The sequence below is a fragment of the Rhamphochromis longiceps genome, linkage group LG5, assembly GCF_057381845.1.
Source record: "Rhamphochromis longiceps isolate RC_006_pf linkage group LG5, R_longiceps_female_GT1.1, whole genome shotgun sequence".
NCBI lineage: Eukaryota > Metazoa > Chordata > Actinopteri > Cichliformes > Cichlidae > Rhamphochromis > Rhamphochromis longiceps.
In genome coordinates, this window is record NC_140561.1 from 13,671,937 (window position 1) to 13,682,769 (window position 10,833).

At 38.3% G+C, this 10,833-nt stretch overlaps 1 protein-coding gene across 31 annotated transcripts in view; it reads left to right on the forward strand.

Annotated features, from left to right (window-relative positions):
* Nucleotides 1-10,833, forward strand: part of magi1b (membrane associated guanylate kinase, WW and PDZ domain containing 1b) — a 149,042-nt gene that overhangs the window by 47,820 nt on the left and 90,389 nt on the right. The window lies entirely within an intron of this gene.

Here is a 10,833-nt window from a genome sequence, read left to right on the forward strand (position 1 = left end):
GTGTGTGTTTGGTGCTGAATGCATGAGAGCGCCTCACTTTTTAACTAATGAATTTTGGTGTACTGCTGTTTGCTATGACAGTTTGCTTCTGAGTGTTTAGTAAATGTCTTGTTAATACCCAATGCACTGCTCATGCTCATCTGTCCCTGTTGGTTGTAAGTGTGTGTGTGTGTGTGTGTGTGTGTGTGTGTGTGTGTGTGTGTGTGTGTGTGTGTGTGTGTGTGTGTGTGTGTGTGTGTGTGTGTGCGTGTCATCCTGTCTGGCCTGGAGTCAGCTGTTAAGGGATGCAGGGCTGGATGAGCCATGCCTGATGCTGACCCAGAAACGACTGTAGACGTAACCGGCAGTGACTGCTGCCCTATTAGCCCACAACTCTGAAATTTCATTGTGTGTGTGTAAGTAGGTATTTTCTAATACTTGTTCTTTTTTAACTATGGTATTCAGATAACATTTGTCAGCGTTTCCACAACAGAATAACACACAGCGTTACAAAGGTGGACAAAGTGATGATCAGCATGGTGCACATCGGATAAGTTTGTGTTTCTCGCGTTCACACTGTATGTCTCCAAGTGTGCGCGCGTGTGCGTTCTCATCCTGTTTCTAAAATTAGATCGGCCAGCAGATGTAGTTCGTTTCAGTGTTCATCCGCATGAGCAAGACTGCGTTGCCTTTGTTTTTTTTTTTTTGTTTTTTTTTTAATGCGTTCACACAACATCTTGAGCGCGTCTTGAGTCAGCAGTGCGATGGGAAAGTGGGTCAGTCATGCCCTCTTCAGGCATGAGACATGGATGGACAGATGGATGGAAAAAGAAGAGGAGGATTGGATGTAGATGTTGATGGCTCAAAGGATGTGGCAGAGGGAAGGAAATTAGTATTTTAATGATGTAAGGCGGGTCAAGTAAGGAATTGCATAAGAGGGGAAAGAGATGAGACAGAACCGGAAGAGGTGGTCTGCTCTTCAAGATATGTAATAGAAAGAAGTTTATATCCATAAATCTACGATGCCCAGCACAGAAAGGGCACACGTGACATTGAACTGACATTTTGCATGACAAGAACCTTCTTGTTTATACTGACTTTGTCTACTTTTTTGTTGGCAGACACATTCCCAAAAATGCATGCATACCAGCTTGTTTGCATTTATAGCATCTTATCTCCAATTTGATTTAAATCCCGAAAAGTTTTTGGGTTTTGAAACCTGTAAGAACACTTAACTAGATACACAAGTTTTACCTGTTTCACAAAGAGTTAAAAGTGAATGTCCACGATGGGGATTTTTTAAACACAGGATGTTTTATTAAAGCAATTTAGCAGAAGCAAACAAAAGGGTGCATCAAACAATAATAATAATCACGTAATAAACACTGGAATTATCCTTATTATCCTGGCAACCTGTCCCGGACGTACCCCACCTCTTGCTGTATGGCAGCTGGGATAGACTCCAAAGGGTGGTCAGGCTTAATTATATAAAAACAAATTCTCATTCACTTAAAACGCTCTGTGGGATTCCTCTTCCTCTGAACTCGGCATGTTGTCAGATCAGCTCAGGAGACTCTTTTGGGGAATCTGTTTAGGTGTCTGTTGTAATTACAGTTGTTATTCGTGGCCACACCTGTAACCGAAGGCATCAGCAAACACAGCCAACAATCAGCAAACAGGCTGTACAGTCACAGCACTCACAGTCTCTCATACTTAATGATCCTGAGTGACATGTGCCCCCTGGTGGCAGACTTAATGAGCTCGCCCTGGGCTCCGAGGTGAGGCCGACTGTGGCAGACATTGTTTAATCATAGAGAATAACTGAGTCTTCCCCATGTGGCCAATTAGAAGCCAGGAAATCTGCAATGAACACAAGGAATCCCAACAGCTGGTTGTACAGTTGTAGACAGGCAGGAGGGACGTACCTCACTCTGGGTCTGTCTTTAATATGAACACGCTTACAATAAGCCTCCCATTTCTCTGTGATTTTCTTTTTTCTTTATTATTTTCTTTATGACTTGATGTTTTCCTGACTTGTTTACATTTTTGTGTTTTGCTTTACTAGTTTGCTTGTGACACGGCTGTAATTCTGCCTCTCCAAAATACTTGTCTCAGAGGCTTTTACGTCAGTCAGTCAATAATCTCATTGTTAGCTGAGTAAATCCTGGCTTTAAATAAATGAACCTCTTAATTAAGCAGTTATTATGATGTTGATTTACTTTGCATATTAACTTTATTTTGTTTTTTTTGGTTCTGTGGTGATCATGGAGACTGTAAATATATACAGATCCATGCATGATGGGTCCTCTCACTCACAAGCCTAATCTGGAAGCCTCTTTGTTCGCACAGGCTCATACTGTATGTAGGAGGCATCAAAGCAATATTAATAACACAGAACTTATGGCACTGTTCAGCACCCACACAAATCTGGATCCAGCCACTGTTGTTATTATTTATAGTGTCTGAGTCCTTGGCTAGCGGATTGCTGGTGTTTGTCACATCAGACAGGTGCTCATATTGTGTAAATAATGGTCTTTACAAATACCAACTCGACGTCACTCGCATGCAGCACACACACAGTGCTCAAACCTGTGAATGGTTGCATGATGTGCTTCTCACAGTCCACTGTCAGATTGCAGATGAGGAAGTGATATCTCTACTGCAGCCTTTTTTTGCCGCCCCACATGCTGATGTAAATCCTCTGAGGATTTCTTTCCCCTCTGTGAAGGACTGCAATCAATGAAAGCAATCTAGGAATATAGTAAACAGGCAAGCAGCTCTGGGACACGAAACCATATAGACAGGATTGAAAATGTGTCAGAGACTTAACCCTGATCGTGTTGGATATGCTTTTTTTTTTTTTTTCTGATCTGGACTCAACGAGGTGCATCTGTCAAAGTACCAAACTTTGTATTTGTTGTTTCACCGCTGCACCAAAAAGACCATATCTCGTCCTGCATCTTCTGCGCTTTCACAGCCTCGGCTGCAAAGTGATGCACCTAATTTGAGACTCACTTAGCTGTGAAGATTTTCAAGAAACATGCTAGCAAACAAGCAATTTGTGTAGCAACCTCTCACAAAAAAGATCTGATTTGCACTTAATTGAGTACCGTAGAGAGTGATATTATACCCCTTTCGTCAAACTGACAGGTCATTAATTATTCATGAGCTCCGGAAGTAGGAAGTAATTAAGTAATAAAAATATGATATTCATAAAAATATAATTGATTATTTAGAAAGTTTCTTATATATCAAAGTAGCATTCTTTTATTTCTTTAAGCAATTAAAATTTTTTTTTATTTTTTTATGCTCAAAAAACGCCATCTGGTGGCGGGTCAGTGAGTGTGTGTGCCCGCGCGCGCCCGCGTGTCTGGGCGCGCGGGGGCGCGCCCGTGTCTCCGGACCGTGCTCTCTCGGGCTCCGTGCTCATGTGTTTAAAAATGTATTAAACCATATTAAAATTGTTTAGTTAAACTTGTGCTTTTGTAACGTTCAGTATGGCCACAAACACATGCTGCATGCCTTGGGGGAAAACTTTATTTCGATTTATATGCATTTGTAGATTTAGAATAAAACTCATACTCAGAAAAAACTCGCGATCCCCTAACCCTAACCCTCCTTAGAAACATAAGCAGGGAAAACTCCTTAAAAAACCCTCCGCAATTTCTCCAAAACCCTAGAATAACTTGTTAGCTACCCCTCTATTCCCAAAACCTTATATTCGATAACAGGGAAAATCCTTATTCTTTTTTCTTCAAAAACTTCCCTCTTACAAGCAAGCTCTAAAATTCAACGCACACTCTAAGTTCTACCTCGCTCTTAATCTCCGATCCACAACTTCTTGCAGAGCACAATTTTTTCCTGCTTGTTCGCTCCCCGCTCTGCTCCCGAATGCGCTGCTTACCTCGTTCGAAATTTGCGCCGGAGACCAACTCCCCCCCCCTTACTTCGCCCCGCTGCCAATCACATAACTATTGCACCGCTCCCTTCGCACCCCGGTTAGCCAATCCGCTCCAGGTCCGATTTTTATGATCTCCCGCTCAGGTTAAGACTACCCTCGAGGTCCCAGAAGACCCCTGCCTTCAGCCATATCAACAACTGGAACCGCTCAGACTGCTTGCGAGTTCGCATAGGGAGCGGCCGATTTCAACAGCAACTTGCGTCTCTTTCCTTATCCGCATATCATTCGGTAAGTGTTAATCTTCCTCTCTAACTACATTTTTGCATTTTCCTTTTTACCATTCTGTCAATCCTTTCATTTAAAAAATAAATAAATATCACAATGGTTTGTAACACGTACAATACACCATCCATCCATCCATTTGCCTCCACTTATCCTTTTTTCAGGCTCGCGCGGTGCGCTGGAGCCTATCCCACGTACAATACACTTTAAAATATATATAAGCTCCACTTTTAACTCCCGTAAAAGTTTATACATTACATGTCTACATCACCTATCATGGCCTCATCAGGTATCTCATATCATCTTGTTATTGTTATGTTATGCTCCTTTGATATTTTGCTAGTTTGCGTGTTTTAAAACTCTTTTTGTTTTTCTTTATATTTTTAGACCCAGATGTGTTAACCTGATCCCTGCGAAACACCAGCTCTGCGTGGATTTTGACCGCGAGTGACCGGATGTTGTTTCCGGCCTGAGGTTGCCTGAAGGCTCGTTTGAAAGATTGCGCCCGAGACCAACTCCGCCTCCAAGGCATGCCTACCTTTAGCTGCCACCAGTGAGATATCAGAGCCGGGCTCCACATATCCAATCAGGAGCACGAGCAAGACAGCTTTTGCAGACTCTCCAGAAATATACAAGTCCTTACCAACTGCTCTGCAACCCAGTGTTTCTGGTCCCCTCACTAACATCGCTTTTTGAGATATTTTTTATGAACCACCAAAAAAGCAATTTTACCCCACAGACTGGGTCTGAGGGCAGCAGCGGGGACAAATGATTGTAATGAAGCGACGGACATTTCATGGCTGGTCTTGCATAATCGTGAGTTATTATGTCATATGGTGATAAGTACATAGTTTTGCAAGAGGCATACAAGCACTGTGGAAAAAGTAATCATAAAACTGTTTTTGTGAACACCCTACGTTATGCTTTAAAAAATGTGATACATGTAATGTGATCATCAAAGAACATGATTTTTTTTTAAAAACTTTTATTCTTATGCTTTTAAAGTATGTCAGATTATCTTAAAACACTTATTTGTATGTTATAATGTTTTTCTTACACCATGTGTAATTTTTATAGACACCTTATTCATTGTATCAATGTGTAATTATGTATCTTTGATAAATAAATAAAATATTTAATCTTGTATTTGTGTACTTTCTGGTGATTCAATAAAAAATTAGTCACATATCGCTCTGATAAACACAGATGGCTGAAAGAAATGTTTGATGGAACAAAGGAAACAAGTGTCTTGCTGCTAAACTTTTAAGTCACCATGGTTTAAATGAGAAAGTCTGTATGTAAAACATGAAAAACTCCATATCAGTGATATCTACAAAGGTGTACTCATTTCTTTGTAATGGTACTTTACTGTTCCAATGAAACAAAAAGAAAATCTCATTTTTAAAGTACATTTTTCGGCCATCCTGACCTATTTTCAGGGGCAAGAATGTTGATGTTAGACTGTGTTTTAAATCAGGTTGTGATCTTAAACTAACTATCACAGCACTGATTTCAGTTGTAATCTCAATTAGAATCCCAATTTGGCTTTTCTCCAGTCAGTGTTATGGTGAAATTTAACTTGTTCTTTTGTGTAATTGCACATGGCCCAGCAAAGGACCCCTTAGTAAACTGTACAGCATAAGTTTTCAATTCACTTTTGTCAGAAAACTTCACAGTATGAGAAGTTACAGCACAGTTTCTCCAAACGTGTGGTTCTTTTTCAGCCAGCGTGCTTTTAGAGCATCTACATTAGCTCATGTAGTAAAAGTACAATCAGTAAGTGTACTTTAACATTTGAGATTCCGAGTCACTCTTGCTTAGATCATGTGAACTATATCATCAACCTTTTTTTGTATAATGCATCAAACGTGTTCAAATCAGTTTATTTTCAATTTATTTTAACTCATCTAGAGACAAGCAAGTCCTTTTTAGCTTCTGTTATGTATTTACCTCTCACACCTTAATCTAGATGTTAGTGTTCTCAGAGTTAACATGTCTCATGTTGCCATGTTGTATTTCTAATACCCAGCCTCAGTGTTCGCCCTGTTGACCCTCAAATCCAAACACCAATGATCTAGATATTCACAAAATTCATAAGGAGATTCTTAAGGTCTTAAGTTTTGTTGTTTTTATGTTTTACAAAAAAAAACTTCACATTTTTTATATTTTTAAACGAAAGTGACATGCAAGGATATTTTTCTTTAGTGATGTTGCTTCAGCAATCTCAAATACTAATTATTCTGGGAATTTTTATGGTCAAACTATGTGATTTTCCAAATGTGTGTGTGTGGAGTAAAATGACCTTGTTCTTATGATGTTGTCACCGTGAATCATTTAGGATTAACAACACAAATTGTATCGATAGCAGAAACAGTCTTATAACTTATAATTCTCACACGTTACCGCTAGTTTTACAAACGCAGTCTTCTTCAGCTCTGTTTATGTAGCTTTTATGAAACTGATTTTCCATAGTACAAGTAGAATTTAATTTTTCTTTGCTCTCCAGTATAAATGCAATAATTTGCAGGCTTTTTACTGAAACTCTCACAATGCAACACTCAATGCTCAGAGCTTCATATATCAACAGCTCTGAAAATATCTTCTTTTTTAAAGTAATGTAGGACAGGATCTCTCACTCTCTGTGTCTCAAAAAAAACCCAACTAAACTGGCAATCACCACTAAACAAATGAAAGTAGTTTATGGCTTTTTTATCAGCTGCATTTCTTTCATTTATGTATTGATCCCATTGTTTATTGGTAATGCTTTTAGGTCACTGTTTTAGCATGTCTGCCTCACACTCCATTTAAACAGTTTAACAGATAGTGGGGTCTGGTAAGGAAGTTGGGGGGAAGCAGACAACTCCACAGGAAGAGTCTTTTTGTCTTTTCTCCACTGTAAAAGATAGCAAGGCAGTGTGAAACTTTCTTTGCGGGAAAGACAAAACTGAGAGCCATGCTAGGCTCAGTGAGAGACTCTGCTCACCCTCTGCCCCAGCGATGGCAGTCCCTCACCAAGCTTGATTTCTGTTCTTTGTCTTGATTAAAGAATGTTAGCTACCGCTCATCGCTTGTCTGCAGGCTTTATTAAACGGAAAACTTCCACAACAACCTCTAAACAGTGGTTTATGGCTTTTTGTCACCTGCAACACCATGTAACACTTGGATGTTAGATTCTTTTACCAGTCAGTGTTGTTAGCCCCAACCCCCAGGCTCCAGGTGTCTGAGCTCTAACCCTGGCTGCCAAATGTCCCCCTGAGGCCTTTGTGCCTTTTACCACCAGACTAAGTTTGTAGTCCTATCTACTAATATTATTTTATTTTTTTATTATAGCACAAGGTTCAGTTAGGTTACTACTTTGACTTCCTCAATTTGCGCACATTTCTGACCCGATACTTTATCAAGCTTTTACTCGAGTGTTTTTGACACTAGCAGCTGTACTTCTACTTAAGTGAAAATTGCCTGCAATTTTGCCACCTCAGTTGCCACTTTTCTGGAGTTTGTACACTTTTTATATTGAAACGTTCAACGTTTTACGTGTTATCCTTGATCACAGTTCTAAACAAGTTAACTTTCTTCACTTCAAAGTAACCCAAAAAAGAAACTATATGTCCAGTTCTCTTTACTCCAAACCTGGTTTAAGGCTATACTGTTGTTGTGATATGGCCATACAAATAATATTAAGTTTAATTAATCTTTTAAAAAAATGGCTGCTTCATGGCTACCTGTTCAGAGAATTTGCAGACTTTTATGGAAACTGTCACAATGTAACACTCTCACTGTCAAAACAGGGTTGATCCATGTTTCTATGAACACTGATTAATATATCAACAGCTCTGAAAATCCTTTTTTTTTTTTTTTTAAAGTAAAGCAGAACAGGATCTCTGTATCTCTAAAAATCCCAACAAAACTGGCAATCACCTCTAAACAAATGGAAGTAGTTTATGGATCTTTATCACCTGCAACACCATGTAACACCTAGATGTTAGACTCTTTTACCATCACATTTGCAAGGGTTTATGTGTTATCCTTGATCACAGTTCTAAATAAGTTAACTTTCTTGACATAAAAGTAGCCCAAAGAAGACAAATATATGTCCAGTTCTTTTTTACTCCAAACCTACTGATCGGAAAACATTATGTGATGCTGGAAGTTTTCATCCTATCCATCTGCAAAACAAGTTTACCTGTAAGCCAACACATTAGACGTAAGCAAATTTGTGAAATTCCTGAACAATGTGCTTTGTGGAGTAGCAGTAGTACTAGAACTAGTACTAGTAGTCCTAGTATTCTGCAGCAACCAGGCTTCAAGAGTGATCACTCTTCTGGCTTTCAAATGGTGAAAACATGTCACAGTCTTAACCGCAAATCAGAAATGTTGGTAAATTTAAAAAGGAATTTAAACGTCAGCTTTGACATAGACACAGACTTTATTAATGCCACACTCAGGAAATTCACATGTTACACATGATTTAGCTCACCTGCTAAATCCCCAGAGCAATAACCACATCAGCATCATTAGCCTGAGTGTTGATCCTCCAGGTGAGTGAGTGAGTGAGTGGAGTTGAGTGAGTGAGTGAGTGAGTGAGTGAGTGTGTGAGAGAGATCAGAGGTGAAGCTGCTTTCTGCAAAGTCTCATCAACAACCAGGAAGAGTCTAAAAGCACTAAATATGAAACAGACCATTTACCATACCCAACACTGAGCTCCTGCACAGTCAGATGGAGTGAAACATAATGTCCCAGTGGTGTTCTGTTGGATTTAGCAGGTGAGCGTTGTTGCCAGTCAAAACCTTTTTGGAAACTCTTTACAAGAATCAATGTAATTATTTGTTTTACTTGAATCAAATGTATTGGTTTATATACCTGAAATAAAACTTTTTTTGGAAACCCGTTACATCAAATAAAACTTTCTTGGAAAAGCATTGCAAGAATCAATCGAGTTATTTGTTTTACCCCATTCAAATCTATTGGTTTCATTACATCAAATTAAATAATTTTGGAAACCTGTTACATCAAATAAAACTTTCTTGGAAAAACTTTACAAGAATCAATGTAATTATTTGTTTTACTTGAATCAAATGTAATGGTTTATATACCTGAAATAAAACTTTTTTGGAAACCCTGTACATGAAGTAAAAGGTTTTTGATCTTGTAAGTTCTGGCTTTAATATTTTCAGCTGATAAAGTGAACTTCATACAAACTCTGTGTTAGAAAAAGGGGATAGTTTACTACATGCTATAAAAACACAATCCTTAATCTTTTATTTTGCAACTTTATCTTTCTGTTCTGGTTTTTAGAGTGATTGTTTTATTGACTCGTACTTTGGGAATCACCCTGTTGTGAGAAAAGGATAAGCTGGGAGAGAATATAGCATTATACAAGCAGAGTGTTTTAGCTGTATCCGTAGATCTAAGACATAAACCTGTTGTTAAAAAAAGAATAGTTAACTGAAGTGCAGATTTAATTTTAAATTATTTCACGAACTGTCCAGGAATTACAGAGAGCTTTATACTGATATGGTAAAATTCTCTGAGTGTATTGGTTGTATATGACAAGTATTTGTAAATCATTAGTAGTTACTCTTGCATAGGTGTTTTGCTTGTTTTAAATTTGTGCACTATTTATTTTTATTTTTTGTATTTTATAATGAATCTCTAATTCACTTTTTCTTGTTGGCCTTGTTGTGTGTACCTCACAAGTCAAATTATACATTGTGATGGAGCAGTCACAATACACCCGCACGAGACACAGTTTGATTTTTCTAACACAGAGTTTGTATGAAGTTCACTTTATCAGCTGAAAATATTAAAGCCAGAACTTACAAGATCAAAAACCTTTTACTTCATGTACAGGGTTTCCAAAAAAGTTTTATTTCAGGTATATAAACCATTACATTTGATTCAAGTAAAACAAATAATTACATTGATTCTTGTAAAGTTTTTCCAAGAAAGTTTTATTTGATGTAACGGGTTTCCAAAATTATTTAATTTGATGTAATGAAACCAATAGATTTGAATGGGGTAAAACAAATAACTCGATTGATTCTTGCAATGCTTTTCCAAGAAAGTTTTATTTGATGTAACGGGTTTCCAAAAAAAAGTTTTATTTCAGGTATATAAACCAATACATTTGATTCAAGTAAAACAAATAATTACAGTGATTCTTGTAAAGAGTTTCCAAAAAGGTTTTGACTGGCAACAACGCTCACCTGCTAAATCCAACAGAACACCACTGGGACATTATGTTTCACTCCATCTGACTGTGCAGGAGCTCAGTGTTGGGTATGGTAAATGGTCTGTTTCATATTTAGTGCTTTTAGACTCTTCCTGGTTGTTGATGAGACTTTGCAGAAAGCAGCTTCACCTCTGATCTCTCACACACACACACACACACACACACACACACACACACACACACACACACACACACACACACACACACACACACACACACACACTCTCAACTCCACTCACTCACCTGGAGGATCAACACTCAGGCTAATGATGCTGATGTGGTTATTGCTCTGGGGATTTAGCAGGTGAGCTAAATCATGTGTAACATGTGAATTTCCTGAGTGTGGCATTAATAAAGTCTGTGTCTATGTCAAAGCTGACGTTTAAATTCCTTTTTAAATTTACCAACATTTCTGATTTGCGGTTAAAAAAAAAAGGTT